Source organism: Nicotiana tabacum, chromosome 14 (assembly GCF_000715075.1).
Source record: "Nicotiana tabacum cultivar K326 chromosome 14, ASM71507v2, whole genome shotgun sequence".
Taxonomy (NCBI): Eukaryota; Viridiplantae; Streptophyta; class Magnoliopsida; order Solanales; family Solanaceae; genus Nicotiana; species Nicotiana tabacum.
Window position 1 is genome coordinate 83524198 of NC_134093.1, and position 18169 is coordinate 83542366.

Consider the following 18169-nt stretch of genomic DNA (forward strand, 5'->3'; position numbering starts at 1 on the left):
ACGTGGAGACTTCAAGGTGCATCTGCCAGCGTCTACAGACCTCGGAGTCCCCCTCTATCCTTACTATGTTGTTTTTCCTTATTTTCTTTAGACTCTGATGTATAGAGACACCTAGTATTTGCTCTTAGAAGCTTGTGACTTATTTCCACCGGGTTTTGGGAGTTGTAATTATTGAATGGCAGTTTTATAATTATTTCATGTGTTGAGAATTGGGCTTCAGTGTCATATTATGTATTTCCGCAAATCTGTTAGGCTTACCTAGTCTTAGAGACTAGGTGCCATCCCGACATCCTACGGAGGGTGAAATGGGGTCGTGACAAGTTTGTATCAGAGCTCTAGATTCATAGGTGTTATGAGTCACAAGCAGGTTTAGTAGAGTCTCGCGGATCGGTACGGAGACATCTGTACTTATCTTCGGGAGGCTATGGAACTGTTAGGAAAAGTTTCACTTTCTTTGATTCTTTATCGTGCGAGATTTTGACTTCGGACTCTAAACTTTTGTCTTTCTATTCTCTCACAGATGGTGAGGACACATACAGCTAGATCGGATGACCAGACATCCGCGCCTCCTGCTAGAGCCGTGAGAGGCCTGGGCCGGGGTAGAGGCTGAGGATGTCCACTTGGTGCAGCCAGAGAACCCGCACGAGCTGCTACAGAGGAGACACCAGTAGCTCCAGTTGGAGGACAGACACCTGAGATGCCTGTTACTACGTCAGCCCTTCAGGAGACTCTAGCCCAGTTCTTGAGCATGTTCCGTACCTTGGCTCAGGCAAGATTGATACCGCTTGATCCTGCCACATATCAGGCTAGGGGAGGAGCACAAACTCCTTTCGTCGGTACCCCAGAGCAGCGGGTTCACGTAGACCAGGATCTAGAGATCATACTGATACAGCCGGTAGCTCCAGTTCAGTCTGAGGTTAGGGCAGCAGCTTCTGAGGCAGAGCAACTCAGACTCGAGAGGTACAAGAAGTACCACCCACCTACTTTCAGTGGCTTGGCGTCAGAGGATGCCCAGGGTTTTCTTGAGGAGTGCCACCGTATCCTCTGTACTATGGGTGTTGCAGAGACTAGTGGGGTTTCTTTCACTACATTCAAGCTTAGAGGAGCGGCTTATTAGTGGTGGCGCGCATACGATATGGATAGTACGGCTGAGGAAGCTTCACTCAATTAGACTCAGTTCTCAGATATGTTCTAGAGGGAGTATGTTCCCCAGAGTCTCAGAGATGCTTGGCATGTAGATTTTGAGCAGTTGCACCAGGGTTCTATGACTGTGTCAGAGTATGCGGTCTGATTCAGTTATTTGGCTAGGCATGCACCAGCCTTGGTTGCTACTGTTCGAGAGCGGGTTTGTCTGTTTATTGAGGGACACAACCCCAGCATCAGATTGAGCATGGCCTGAGAGTTGGAGATGGATATTGCGTATTAGCAGGTAGTGGGGATTACTAGGAGGTTAGAAGGCATGCTGACTCGGGATAGAGAGGAGAGAGAGGCCAAGAGGTCTCGAGAGTCTGGCACTTATAGTGGTACTCGTGCCCCAGCTATAGCTCGTCAGGGCAGAGGTTATATGGGTCGCCCTATTCATTCAGCACTTCCAGCCGCCAGTGGTGATCTGGCCACTACTAGGCCCCAGGATCCTTATTATGCACTGCCGGTGTCTAGTGTGCCTCATGTACGGGGTGCTTTTAGTGGTCAGTCCAGTCGATTAGGCCCGAGCCAGTCGCAGCATCCATGTCCTCCGAGAGCTTGTTTTGAGTATGGTGAATCTCGTCATTTGGTGAGGGATTGCCCCAGATTTAGGAGGGGTGTACCTCCACAGATTTCTCAAGCACCGCATGCTCCACTAGGTCCTCAGACTATGATTACACCACTAGCTACCACCCCACCTGCACAGCCAGCTAGAGGTGGAGGTCGGGCAGGTAAAGGTCGCCCTAGAGAGGGAGTCCATGCCAGATATTATGCCCTTCCTGCTAGGATAGAGGCAGCTGCATCAGATTCTGTTATCACAAGTATTGTTCTGGTCTATCATAGAGATGCATCAGTCTTATTTGATCCAGGCTCCACTTATTCCTATGTGTCATCTTATTTTGCTTCGTATTTGGGTGTATCCCGTGATTCTCTGAGTTCACCTGTTTATGTATCTACACCTGTGGGTGATTCCATTGTTGTTGACCATGTGTATCAGTTGTGTTTGATTATTCTTAGTGGTTTTGAGACCATAGCCGATTTATTATTGCTCAGTATGGTGGATTTCGATGTTATTTTGGGTATGGACTGGTTGTCTCCCTATCACGCTATCCTTGATTATCATTCCAAGATGGTGACGTTGGCTATGCCAGGTCTACCACGGTTAGAGTGGAGAGGTACCTTGGATCATGTTCCTAGCAGGGTTGTTTCATTTTTTAAAGCTCACCGAATGGTTGAGAAGGGGTGTGATGCGTATCTAGCCTATGTGAGAGATGTTAGTGTTGATACTCCTACCATGGAGTCTGTTCCGGTAGTGAGGGACTATTTAGATGTATACCCAGCGGATCTTCCGGGCATGCCGCCCGACAGGGATATTGACTTCGACATTGAGTTGTTACCGGGCACTCAGCCCATTTCTATTCCACCTTATCGTATGGCCCCAGTAGAGTTGAAAGGATTAAAGGAACAATTGCAAGAGTTGCTTGATAAGGGCTTCATTCGGCCCAATGTATCGCCTTGGGGTGCTCCTGTCTTGTTTGTGAAGAGGAAGGATGGTTCTATGCGAATCTGTATTGATTATCGCCAGTTGAACAAGGTTATAGTGAAGAACAGGTATCCATTGCCACGTATTGATGACATATTTGATCAGCTTCAGGGTGCCAGAGTATTCTCTAAGATCGACTTGCGTTAAGGCTATTATCAGTTGAAGATTCGGGAGCCAGATATCCCGAAGACTGCTTTCAGGATTCGGTATGGTCATTACGAGTTCCTTGTGATGTCGTTTGGGCCGACCAATGCCCCAGCAACATTCATGCACTTGATGAATAGTGTGTTTCAGCCATATCTTGACTCTTTCGTCATTGTGTTTATTGATGACATTCTGGTGTACTCCCGGAGTTGGGAGGATCATTAGCAGTACCTGAGGACTGTGCTTCAGACCTTGAGAGAAAAGCATTTGTATGCAAAATTTTCAAAGTGTGAATTCTGGCTAGATTCTGTGGCATTTTTGGGTTACGTAGTATCGAATGAGGGGATCAAGGTAGACCCAAAGAAGATTGAAGCAGTACAGAGTTGGCCCAGACCATCCTCAACTACAGAGATCCGGAATTTTCTTAGTTTGGCATGGTACTACCGTCGATTTGTAGAGGGTTTCTCATCTATTGCATCACCTATGACCAGATTGACCCATAAGGGTGCTCCGTTTAGGTGGACAGAGGAGTGTGAGGAGAGCTTTCAAAAGCACAAGACTGCTTTGACTACAGCTCCAGTGTTAGTGTTGCCTACTGGATCGGGGTCTTATACAGTGTATTATAATACGTCGCACATTGATCTTGGCGCGGTGTTGATGCAGGACGGTAGGGTGATTGCCTACGCGTCCAGGCAGTTGAAGGTGCATGAGAAGAATTATCCTGTCTACGACCTTGAGTTAGCAGCTATTGTTCATGCCTTAAAGATCTGGCGGCACTATTTGTATCGTGTTCCTTGTGAGATTTTCACTTATCACCGGAGTCTACAACATCTGTTTAAACAGAAGGATATTAACTTGTGACAGCGGAGGTGGTTGGAGTTGCTTAAGGATTATGACATCACCATTCTCTATCATCTCGGGAAGGCCAATATGGTGGCCGATGCCTTGAGTCGCAAGGCGGAGAGTTTGGGCAGTTTAGCATATCTACCAGTAGCAGAGAGGCCTTTAGACTTGGATGTTCAGGCCTTGGCCAACCAATTTGTCAGATTGGATGTTTTCGAGCCGAGCAGAGTTTTGGCATGTGTGGTTTCTCAGTCTTCTCCTTATGATCGTATCAGGAAGCCTCAGTATGATGACCCCTATCTACTTGTCTTTAAGGACATGGTTCAGCACGGTGATGCCAAGGAGTTCACTATTGGAGATGACGGTGTATTACGGATGCAGGGCAGGCTATGTGTGCCTAATGTAGATGGTTTGCGTGATTTGATTCTCCAGGAGGCTCATAGTTCGCGGTATTCCATTCACCCAGGTGCCACGAAGATGTATCAAGATTTGAGGCAGCACTATTAGTGGAGGCAGATGAAGAAAGACATAGTGGAGTATGTCGCTTGGTGCCTAAATTGTCAGTAGGTAAATTATGAGCATCAGCGACTTTGTGGATTACTTCAAAAGTTAGAGATTCCAGAGTGGAAATAGGAGCGGATCACTATGGATTTTGTTGTTAGGCTCCCACGGACTTAGAGGAAGTTCGATGCAGTTTGGGTGATTGTGGATTGATTGACCAAGTCAGCTCATTTCATTCCTGTGGTTACTACTTACGCTTCGGAGCAGCTGACTCAGGTTTACATCCGCGAGATTGTCAGGCTTCGTGGCGTATCGGTATCTATCATCTCTGATCGGGGTACGCGGCTTACATCACGGTTCTGGAGAGCCGTACAACGTGAGTTGGGTACTCGTGTAGAGTTGAGTACAGTATTTCACCCTCAGACGGAAGGACAGTCCAAGCGCACTATTCAGATATTGGAGGATATGCTCCGTGCGTGTGTGATTGATTTTGGGGATGCTTGGGATTAGTTCTTGCCACTTGCAGAGTTTGCCTACAACAACAGTTATCAGTCGAGCATTCAGATGGCACCGTATGAGGCTTTGCATGGTAGACGGTGCCTGTCTCCAGTGGGTTGGTTCGAGCTGGGCGAGGCTAGGCTATTGGGTACAGACTTGGTTCAGGATGCCTTGGAAAAGGTTAAATTGATTCAGGATCGACTTCTTACAACCCAGTCCAGGCAAAAGATTTATGCGGGTTGAAAGGTTCACGACATTGCATTCATGGTTAGGGAGCGGGTCTTGCTCCGGGTTTCGCCCATGAAGGGTGTTATGAGGTTCGGGAAGAAGAGCAAGTTGAGCCCTAGGTATATTGGGCCTGTTGAGATCCTTTAGAGGGTTGGAGAGGTGGCTTACAGACTTGCACTACCACCTATTCTCTCTGTAGTTCATCTAGTATTCCATGTTTCCATGCTCCGAAAGTATCATGGTGATCCGTTTCACGTGTTAGACTTCAGCTATCCAGGTGGACAAGGATCTATCTTATGTTGAGGAGCCAGTGGCCATTTTGGACAGACAGGTTCGAAAGTTTAGGTCAAAGAATATCGCGTCTGTGAAGGTTCAGTGGAGGGGTCATCCAGTTGAGGAGGTGACTTGGGATACCGAGCATGATATGCGCAGCATTTATCCTCATCTTTTCATTGCTTCAAGTATGTCCTTATACTCATTCGAGGACGAACGTTTGTTTTAAGAGGGGGGATGTAATGACCCGGACGGTCATTTTGAGAGTAGTAGCCCCGAACCCCTATTTATTGCTCCCTCTACTTCATATTGTGGTTATGTAACTTGCCGGGAGGATTTGTTTTTGGTTTCGGAGTGAAATGAGACACATAGTCCCTAAAATGGAAGCTTAAGTCATAAGGATTGACCGTAGTTTGAACTGTGTGAAGACGACTCTAGAATGGAGTTTTGACGGTTCCTATAGCTCCGTAAGGTGATTTTGGTCTTAGAAGCGTGTTCGGATGTTGAATTAGAGGTCTGTAGGTCATTTTAGCATTAATTGGCGAAAGTTGGAAATAGAATGAATTTTGGGAAGTTTGATCGGTAGTGGACATTTTGATATCGGGGTCGGATTCTGATTCTGGAAGTTGGAGTAGGTCTGTAATGTCAATTATGACTTGTGTGCAAAATTTGAGGTCAATCGGACTTGATTTGATAGGTTTTGGCATCGAATGTAGGAGTTTGAAGTTTTAAAGTTTATTAGGCTTGAATCAATGCGCGATTTGTGTTTTTTACATTGTTTGATGTGATTTAAAGGCTCGACTAAGTTCGTATGATGTTTTAGGACTTGTTGGTAAGTTTGGTTGAGGTCCCGGGGGCCTCGTGTGAGTTTCGGATGGTTAACGGATCATTTTTGGACTTAGAACATTTTCTGGTGTTGGGCTGGTTCTGGTGTAATCACACCTGCGCAAGGTTGACCGCAGGTGCGAGCCCGCAGAAGCGAGCAATTGGGTGCAGATGCGGGGCTGGGAAAATTGACCAGTGGTCGCAGATGCATCGCGAAGCCCACAGAAGCGAAAATGGGCTAGGGTGCTGGGGAGACCAAGGCTTCCGCAGAAGCGGATGAGGGACCGCCAATGCGGACATTTGCGTGCCTGTGCGGAATTGGGGAGCCTAAGTGAACTCCGCAGATATGGAGACTTCACCGCAGAAGTGGTGCCGCAGAAGCACAATTTGGTCCGCAAAAGCGGAAAGCCTGGGCAGACTATATTAAATCAATAGTTCGTGATTTTATTTTGGACATTTTGAGCTCGGGTCTTGGCAATTTTTGAGAGCATTTTCGAGGGGTTTCTTGATGCAAGACCCTTGTATTTATTTTTGATCAATAATCTTGTTTCCCCATTGATTTTTCCACCTAGTTAGTATGTATTTAAGGTGAAAATTGGGAGTTTGAGGTTAGGGATTTGGAGAGTTGATTTGAGGAATTGAGTGGCGATTTTGTGTCATATTTTGGTAATTTTTGTATGGGTGAACTCGTGGTCGAGTGAGTCTTTATATTTTGTGACTTTTACCCAATTCCGAGACGTGAGCCCGGGTCGACCTTTTTGGCCGAATTTTCGATTCTTTGCTAAAGTTGTATTTTCATTATTTAAATTAGTTTCTTGTAATTATATATACAGTATGAAATTGTTTTGGCTAGATTCTAGCCGATCAGAGTTGGAAAGTGGAGGAAAAGTCATACTACTTGACTGATTGAGCGAGATTTGAGGTAAGTGACTTGGCTAACCTTGTGTGGGAGAAATCCCCTTAGGATTTGTTACTGTTGTAAAAAATTGTGATATGTGAGCGTCGTGTACGCGAGGTGACGAGTGCGTACACGGGCTAATTATGAAAAATTCGGTTCTTGCTGATTTGTCATCTTTTGAATTTTCTTAACTGAGTTGTCTTCTTTTAAAATACATTAACTGAGTTGCCTTAGCATATGTAGTAATCATGTTTAGCCTAGTATCACATGTCTACGTGCCTTAACTCTTACGTGCAATTTGTGCAACATGCTTAGTTGAATTACCTGTTTTCCTTTATTTGAATTAAATCTTTAACTGGAAGATTCTTGCTGAAAATTCGTGTTTCCTTCGATTACCTGCTGCATATTTACTTTGGGACTACGAGGCGTTTACTCTGGAGATCCCCCTGTACTGGATATTTAATTTAGGACTACGAGGCGTTTACTCGGGAGATCCCTCTGTCTTGCATATTTACTTTGGGACTACGAGGCGGTACCTCGGAAGGTCCCCATGTCATGCATATTTATATTTGGTACTACGAGGCGGTACCTCGGGAGTGCCCCTGTTGTTTACTTCTATTTACTGTGCTGATATTTTCTGAAACTTCTTGTTGTTTAAATTCTAAGTTATTTCAAAATATTATTAGATCTTCGGGCTTATTTTTCTTTTAAACCCGTAGGGCCCTGACCTGACCTCGTCACTACTCTACCGAGGTTAGGCTTGGCACTTACTGGGTACCGTTGTGGTGTACTCATACTACACTTCTGCACATCTTTTTGTGCAGATCTAGGTTCATCCCACCAGACCAGATACCAGTGAGTTGGACCGCACGTGAAAACTTTAAGGTGCATCTGCCAGTGTCTGCAGACCTCGGAGTCCCCCTCTATCCTTACTATATTGTTTTTCCTTATTTTCTTTAGACTCTGATGTAGAGAGACACCTAGTATTTGCGCTTAGAAGCTTGTAACTTTTTTCCACCGGGTTTTGGTAGTTGTAATTATTGAATGGTAGTTTTATAATTATTTCATGTGTTGAGAATTGGGCTTCTGTTTTATATTATTTATTTCCGCAAATCTATTAGGCTTACCTAGTATTAGAGACTAGGTGCCATCACGACATCCTACGGAGGGTGAAATGGGGTCGTGACAGAAAGAAAGGTGGATATAACTGAAATAAGGAGAATATTTATTAAAAAAACAAATGTGAAAGAGGGTTAGGCTAATTAGCCATTATTTTCTGTCATATGAGCCATTTTGTTGGCTTTTTTTAGTTGCCACGCGCTCTCAAGGGAGTGTTTACACACGTTATGCCATGTCAACAATGAAGGGTTTTAATATGAAGGACAATATAGTTCAGGGGGTTTGGGGGACACCGAATAGTTTAAGTAGAAAACTGACAAAAATATGATAGTTTAAGAGCTTTTTAGGGTATTAAACCTTCCTAAATATTTTTAATAAGAATTCAATAGACAAGATTGTATTAATTTTAAGATCTTAAATATTTAAAAAATTAACATAAAAGTTATTGTAGTCTAAAAAAATAAGTTATTACAGCTATGTCCTTTTGTAACGACCCGACCGGTCGTTTTGAGCTCTAGCGTGTTGTTCAGCGGTCTAAGGCCTTGAGTAGCTTCACTTCAGGTGTTATGACTTGTACGTGTGGTCGTAATTGAACTTCGGGAAGTTCGGAGTTGATTTGGAAAGAAAATTCTAATTTCGAAAGCTTTAAGTTGGAAGAATTGGCTATGGTTTGACTTTTCGAGTAAACGACCTCTGAATCTGGATTTGAAGGTTATAATAGGTTCATATGATGATTTCGGACTTGGGCGTATGTTCGGGTTAAGTATCGTATCATGGAAGGTTGGCATATTGAAGGCTTAAGAATTTTCTAAGTTTGGTTTGAAGTAGGCTTTGATGTTATCGATGTCCATTTGGGATTTCGAGCCTTGGAATGGGTTCGTATTGTGATTCATGACTTGTATGCAAAGTTTGGTATCCTTCCGAAATGTTTTGGTATGGTTCGGACCCATTCATCGATATTTGAAAATTTGAAAGCTTAAAGAAGGATTTCGATCGTCGATCTGTAGTTTCGATGTCGTTTGGCATGATTTGAGGCCTCGACTAAGTTCGTAATGTGTTTTGGGACGCGTGGGTATGTTTGGTTAAGGTTTCGGGGGCCTCGGGTGAGTTTCGAATTAAAATCGGATCAAAATTTTGAAGTTGAGGAATGCTGGTGTTGGCCAATTGTTGGTGCAATCACACCTGCGTGTTGAGGGCCGCAGGTGCGAGCCCGCAGAAGAGGCCCAGTGGCCGCTAAAGCGACATTTGGACTAAGCTGGGATGGCCGCAGATGCGAGGGTACTTCCGCATCTACGATCCCGCAGATGCGAAGGGTGCTCCGCAGAAGCGAAAAATGAGATGGGCAACTGGGGTCACAGAAGCGGAAGATCTCCGCACGTGCGGGAGCACAGGAGCGTGTGGTGGACCGCAGAAGCGGTCGCGCAGAAGCGAAAAGTGGTCCTCAGAATCGGATTTTTCCTGGCTTGGAGGGAACCGCACCTGCGATGGATTTTCCGCAGGTGCGAAAAGTCGACTGTGCAGATTGTTTTAAAATCGTGGTTTTGCTTATTTCCCTCATTTTCTCACTTGGTTTGGGCGATTGTTGGAGAGCTTTAAGAAGAAATTTTCATCATGTATGTCAAGGTAAGTAATTACCGCATATTGTGAGTTAAATACATGATTTATATGTGGATTTAAGCATGAGAAATTATAGAAATTGAGATTTTGGTAGAAAACCTAGAAATTGGTATTTTTGGATTTTGACCACAAAATCGGACATGGCAATTGGAATAAGTTATATATTTGAGTTCATGGTGTTATGGGTGAAATTTATCTTCGAAAATTTTCGGAATCAGGGCACATGGGCCCAAGGGTTAACTTTATCGACTTTTTGAGCAGAGTTGGGGAATGTTTAAATTGACTAATTATGGGTAATAGAGTATATTTTGATTGGTTTGCACATTGTTTGAATAGTTTTGGATCGACGGGCATTGGTTTGAGGTGTTAGAGAGGCTTTGGAGCCGGTTATAGAACTTCGGAGCGAGGTAAGTCTCCTATCTAACCTTGTGAGGGGGAAACTACCCCCTAGGTGATATTTATTATTATGTGCAACTAGTTGTGGGTGCTGCGTACGCACGAGGTGACGAGAGTCCGTACATAGCTATAGCATGTTTATGTTAGGGTAGACTTAGGATCTTATCATGTAATATTTGAATTATTTGGACTCATTCTGCTGGCTTAATTAATTGAAGTTATAATTGAAATTGATTTAGAAATAAATATATGTACACTATGCCAAGCCTTAACACTTTGAGCTGTGGGCGAGTTATTTGAGAAATGGTAAAGATTATATTCATTTTGTGCTCATGTGTTATATTGTAAACACATGTCTCGTAATTCGGTAACTTTCTTCCATTTCTTGTGGAGCAGACCGAACCCTTCAGCAGTATATAGATGCATCTATGGTTCGTGCCGCACGACCCTTGGCAGTGTACACATTATTCTAGATCAGGCCGAACGACTTCGGCAGAATCGTGAGTTATATCGCTTGTAGTCCGAATATTCACGAGCTAATCTTTCCACAGATACCCGGCAATTTATGGTATTTCTTATATATTTGGTATTAACATTTGGCATTTTCTGAGATATTAAGGTAGAATACAAGATCAAAAAATTTATGCTTTAAAGAAATAATTATGAAATCATGAGATTACAGATTTACTCCACAATTGTTGTGCACTTCATATCTGTCATGAATTATTATATTATTTACTTGGACCTCTAGTAAGTGTCGATGTCGACCCCTCGTCACTGCTTCTCTGGGGTTAGGCTAGATACTTACTGGGTACGCGTTGATTTACGTACTCGTGCTGAACTTCTGCACAAAATGTGCAAGATCTGACAGGTTCATTGATGATCACCTTGGCGCATAGGCGCACCTGTTGAGGAGACCTAACGTGAGCTGCATTCTAGGCTACGCATCGCAGTCCACCGAGTCTCTATTGTACTATTTATTTTATTTTGTCTTATTACATTCGGGACAGATGTTGTATTATTATTGTACTCCTTAGAAAAATACTCATGCACTTGTGACACCTGATTTTGGGGGTTCCTACGGGCTGTTCGTTATTGTAGTTGTGTAAATTCTATTTCATACGATTTAATTAAGGAAAAATTATGATTTTAAAATACAAAAATGGATAATTAAGTTGATCAATCACCGTTGGTTTGCCTAACGGCGATGTTAGGCGCCATCACGACCTTTAGTGGATTTTGGGTCGTGACACCTTTCCCTATGAATTCTTTTGTTTTAATATTTTAGGACTATTTTGGTCTATCAATATTATATTCGTGCTTTTATAATAATATAGGCTCTCTTGTTTCTAAATGAATTTGGACAATATAATACGTTTTCAAATTAAATTAGTAATAAGAATTTTTTTAAGAAGTATATCCTAAAAGTAATAGGATTACATGGCTAAAAATATGTCCATATCCCGAAAATAATTATACTAATAGAAAATCTAACATGTTCCCAAATATATTAGATTTACATGCTAACATGTAGTATTATATATCTAATGCCCGAAAATAATTATACTAATAGGATTCCTAACGTGCAGTATTATGTCCTAAAACTAATAGGATTATAAGGCTAATATCTAGAATTTTGATTATGTCCTTTTATTGTGAGTTATTATGCTTAATATTAAAAGATTATTTTTATAATTTAACATTTTATTCATGCTTTTATAACAATATAATTGATAGATAGATAGGACCAAATTACCAAAGGCTGGAAAAATGAGATTCTGCGACCAATTATGAGATCGCAGAATAATTATGCGATCGTGAAAGTGCTTCTGCGACTGTAAACTGGTCGCAAAATGGACCAGTACAGCCCAATTTTGGCACCGATTTTGCGGTGCATTTTGCGACCCGCATAGCCATTCTGCGATCCATTATGCGACCGCAGACCTAATTTTGGAGGGTTAATTTTTCTATTTCCATAACCTGACCCCATTTTGATAAATAGGCTTTGGGGCTTATTTTGGGGCAATTATCTGAGGTTTTTTAGAGAGAAGTGAGAGTGTTCTAGAGAGAGAAAGTAGATGAAGTATTTTGTTCATCAAGATCTTGTCCAACCTTTGAAATCCAACAAGGAAATCTCACAAGTTCTTCATCTAAGAGGTAAGGTTCCATACCATAGTTTTCAATTTCGATTTTGGGTAGAAGATGGTTGATTAGGAGTATGATTCTTGGGTATGAGAGTATTATTTATACATGTATGTACCAATAAGGTTTGTGAAAAGATTGTTGAGCTCAAATAAGTAAATATTGGGTTGTGGAGTGAAGAAAATCTTGTAGAAGAATCTTGTAGTTAAATTTGCACACCTAGTGTTTGATAAAATTCTCAAATGAGCTGAGACCATGAATATCTTCCTAATTATGGTTCAATTTTGTTATGTATCAAAATAGATTGGAATTGCTAGAATTTCCGGAATATTGTAGTAATTTAAGGAAAGCTCAAAGCGAGGTATGTTGGCTAAACTTCCTTCTTAGAATTGAATTCAATGATGTTCTCGTAAGCTTCAAGTATGGATGTCTCAAGTTCCTTATTCTATGTTCCGGGTTGTTCCCAATAAATTCGAATGTCCTGAATAAGCAAAGTGTCGAGAATAATGTATTCAAAACGTGTTCTGAATGTTCCTATCACATTATGTTATCTTTTGGGAATGTATTCAAAAATGATATGTGTATTAAAATGCTATGTCTTTGAGTGGTATTTCAAATTAAGGTTATGATGTCAAATTGTGTGAGAAAACTCAATATGCTTAAGACTCTTAATTGCTCATATGTGTACCTAAAGTCTTGATTGAAAATGTCTTATTGTTGATAACCTATAAAGATGGTTGGAAGTGAAATAAGTGAATTGGGGATATAAAGTGTGGCCAATGTGGCAAGAGTGAAAGTTATACTTATGGCCAATGGTGCCAATGAAATGAGATAATGTGAGAAAGATTATGAAATAAGCTTTGATTCAACTATTCTAAAATTGACTTTGAAAATAGAATTGCCTAAAAGCTTATGAACTCAAGTGATGCCCATATGTGGCTGTTTAAGCTAATGCTATGTTTAGTGAGTATTTCAATGTGCTTTGCATTCTTCTATATCCGTGAGTGAAAATTGTGTATTGTCCTTTTTGAGAAAAAGTATTTCAAGAATAAATTATGTGTTACTTGTTTATGATTTTAACTTGTGCTTCGACTGCCAATCATTTTACTCCATTTCTTGGAAAGAAATCCATTGTGCTTAAAGTCTTCATTACTAATGAACCTAAAGTTGTGATTTCCAGAATATTATATATGGTGATATTTATGATGATGATCCATGAAAGGAAAGATATGAAAGTGTGAAATATGAAATACGGCCATTGTTCCATTAAAGAAGAATCATATGTATGGCCAATAGAGCCAATGAAACAATAATATTGTAAGTGGTTGAAAGTACGGATTAAGTGATATATGATGTGAAAGGTTATGAGATGTACGTATTTGTACTTTGGTTTCCAATGTGTTATAAGCCACTGCGTTCTTGCGAGTAAAGACTATGATGTTCCTAAATGTTCTAAATGCTCTTAATGTTCTATGATCACCCATGGCAAGTACAAGTAAGTGATAGTATGAACATGAAATGCGGTCGTTGCCTAAATGAGAATTATGAAGTGTTGTATGTCCCAATGGTTTCAACTATAGTTGAATGCTTCTGAAATAATGTATGTAAATGACTTCGATTGTTAAGTCCCCAAGAGTCATTAACCTACATAATGACCTCAAGAGGTCAAGGGAATGAATAAAGAGATGGAAGGGAGATGTCCTTTGTTAAATGATGATGAACCTTAAGAAAAAGAATTGGGCCCATGTGCCATTGAAATCGACTTATTGATTTACCATGCATGTGCTAATGTAATGAGTTGTGTTTCTCCATGATGAGCATAAACATGAAGTATTCCAATGATATGAGGAATGACGACCTTAAATGTAATGACAAACTATGTTGCTTTAAGTTTATATATGGTATTGTGATTGGGATTACACCTCCACCCGCATACATTAGGGTGAAGCGGCAAGGCCATTTTGTGTAGAGTTTTGGTATTGTGGAATATACCTCCACCCGCATACATTGGGGTGAGGCGGCAAGGCCGCTTACTATAGAGTTTTGGTATTGTGGAATACACCTCCACCCGCATATATTGGGGTGAGGTGGCATGACCGCTTTATGTAGGGATTGTGGTATTGTGATACACCTCCACCCGCATATATTGGGGTGAGGCGGTAGGACCGCTTTGTGTAGGGATTGTGGTATTGTGGAATACATCTCCACCCGCGTATATTGGGGTGAGGCGGCATGACCGCTTTGTGTGGGGATTATAGTATTGTGATACACCTCCATCCGCATATATTGGGGTGAGGCGGCAAGGCCGCTTTGTATTGGGATTGTGGTATTATGATACACCTCCATCCGCATATATTGGGATGAGGCGGCAGGACCGCTTTGTGTTGGGATTGTGGTATTGTGATACACCTCCATCCGCATATATTGGGGGTGAGGCGGCAGGGCCGCTTTGTGTTGGGATTATGGTATGGTGATACACCTCCACCCGCGTATATTGGGTTGAGGCGGCAGGGTCGCTTTGTGTAGAGATTGTGGTATCGTGATACACCTCCACCCGCATATGTTGGGGTGAGGCGGCAGGGCCGCTTTGTGTGAGGGTGGTTATAAAGGATCCCCGACTTAATATCGATAAATTTGAATGGAATCTCTTAATAAATTTGTTTGACGTTAACGGCTATCTAAGCCCATTTATTGTTACCATAATTCATCATATTCATGTTGTATTTTCAAGCCCTTGAATAGGTGTATTTGTATAGTGTAAGTGAACGTTGTGAACGATTTATGAGACGCATAGGTGTATAATATGATATGTGAATACTTAGGATGGTCTACGAAATGTGTATATGTAAAATAAGGGAGGAAGGTGCCACTTTTGTTGGCATTGTTTGTACATGTTGATACAATTACATTATATTATGTATTCCACGTATTGTTCATATGGCGCAGTTGATCCTAAAGAAGGTTAGAATGATGCAAGTATAATAAGACTTGAAATGTGATTTTATTGGATGTTTCGTAGTTTCTTGATGTACTTTATTTGCCTCTTATTTGAGTTACCGTATTTTCATATGTTGTTTTGACTGCCTTACATACGAGTACTATTCCACACGTACTCACGTCCCTTTTGTTGGGGGTGCTGCATCTTTTAATGGATGCAGGTATACTTCTACAGGATGATATGGACCTTTGATAGGGATCTTCTTTACTACTCAGCTTATGGTGAGCCTGCTACAGTTCTAGTGGGTGTTTGGGTCTAGTTCATTTTATGTATATAGGTATCTATTGTCATAGAAGCTCCATGTATTCTGTGGGTCATGTAATTAAAGATTTGAGTGTTGGCATGTATTTATGTATACAGTATTAACAGCTATTTATAGAGTTGTGTAACCACCACGAGAAAGAAAATATGGGCCATTCAGCCAAATGTATTTAATATGAAAGTTGAGATCTTATTATGTTATGGTAAATTATGCGTGAGTAATGATGAGAGGTTAATGCAAACTAGGCTTGCTCGACTGGGTGTACTCGGTTGAGCGCCGGTCGCGCTCCTTGATTTTGGGGCGTGACATTAAAGGTATCTAAAGTGATGGTATCTTACCGAACACTTCTTTATAGACGATGTTTTTTTTGTATATGTTTCTTTCTAGTGCTTTGGTTGTTCTGCCATAACCAGAACTCTTGTTGTCGATTTTGATATCTCTCTTGAAAGTGCAAGATACAGTTATTCGTGTAAGAAAACATATTGTTGTAAATATAGTCCAATATTTAGGATGTTTCTCCTTGTGCTTTATCTATTATAACTACAAAACATAAACATAAAATTATTTTCACACAAATTTAAAAGGATATTCTTTTATTTCGGAAGATGAAAGTTGAATTTGGGGATAAATACATACTTAGAAGCATATTGACCAGTATCATAAGTTCTGCACGTATGACGTTATTGTCAAAACTTCTATATATCATATGTGTACTATTACATAAGCTATTCAACGGATCTAAGTTTTCAGTAGCATGACATGTATATTTTTCTTCAAAATCAACCTATATCCAATGCAAGATCAATTTTAACTTAGTCTATTATATATATGGTGACACTAACATACATAAGAAATAATGAACTTGACAACAAACATGTACGGTGGAAGACCATTTGGTATTAAAGTATTTAAGTATTCTTCTTGGTTGTAATTGTTGGTGTCATCTTCTACTGAGTCAAAGCTGAAAAATATTTTATTTTTGCCATAAAACTTAGTAATCAACATTTTATTTAGTTGATCAACATATTCATTTCTGCTAGCTAAGATTGCTCTTTAATTTCTATCATGTAATTTGCACAAATTATATTTTAATCTAATGATAAAATATTTTCCTTATTAAATGCACTACTATTTCCATTGGAATTGATAATAAAGTGTTATAGAAGAACCAAATCATCTTTTATTGGATGATCTTTTTCGTTTCTGACACGAAGCAAGAAGTCACTGAATGTTGGATCTATTCTTACTTTTATATTTCTTGTCATTTGAATATTTTTCAATTGAGGCCATAAGTAATTTTGGCAAGTTAGCTTTTATAATTTCTGTTTTCGTCAATTTTGGAACTATTGATCATACTTGACAAAAATCACCTCCCAAACTATTAATTTTTCACTAAACGGTTCATTAATATCCAATATATCTCTAAAACTCTGGGCGATTGTTCCTATCCTTTGACGCTTAACCAAAAGCGCTTCATCCCATATTATCACTTTTGCTTTCCTTATAAATAGAGCACTATTGTTATGATATATTTTTTATGGTTATTTAAATTATTTGAAGAGGTATATCAAATCTAAAGTGAGTTGTACGGCCTCATAATAAAATCGTTGTTGGTACACCACTTTGCTAACAATATCATGCCTCTAGATCTAATAATTTGTAAGTAATGTATGACATAAGAATATTATTTCTTCCGCCGGAGGCATTTACAAAGGATAATCTCGTTATACCATAGTCGACTTTTTATAATATAGTCTTGAAAGCTTATTCTTATTCAGAATTTAGCTTTGATTGTTCTTCTTCAAACACTTGTATGGCCTTCTTAATATTATACTAATCTTTTTTACTTTATGATCTATTTTTTTTTAATCTCCAACACTCTTTTTATGGAATAAAGTTATGTACCATAATATATTTTTAACTTGAAAATTAATATTACTCATATGATGAATTTAAAAAATAATTTAATTGGATTCTTTTTCTAAATAATTAATTGAAAGATTTGATTATTTCGTTTTAACATAAAAAAAATAATTTATTTTCTGTTGATTCAGATTCTTAACATTAGTTCATCTCATGTTTGAATATTTAACCGTAATTATAGTTTTATCCATCATACATTTTATTTTCAAAGAGTAAAAATATCGATATGACATTCGACTTTTAGATCTTTATGTTTTTGCAAAATTATTAGTGATATTGACTCGTACCAACCTTTTTCTTTTTCTTTCTCACATTTATATTCTTAAAAATTTTCTTAGTTGTTCTTTAGTAATTGGGTATATTTTTCTATATTACACGAAAAACTAATAATAAAAGATATTATTTGAGTAGGAAAGCAGTTTCAATATAATATAATAATATATTATCATAGGAATTTTTGGCTCAATTTCAATGCTTTATGCAGTCCGTTTAACATTACTTTTATTTTTTCTTGGTATGCAATATTATAGAATGGTAATATATTGAGTTATTTATTAACGCATGTCTTTTCTTCTAAAAATCCTAACTATCCATCAAATCATTAATACATATTCACTATTTTTTTGCTTTAATTAAACACGTCCTTTTTTGACATGTTTATACTATCGACATAGGTAATTTCGAGATAATGAGATTGAATTCTAACGCTCAGTGGCGGAGCCACCTTATAGGAAGGGGCCTTCGCGGGAAAATAGACTATGTACTTAGGTAAAA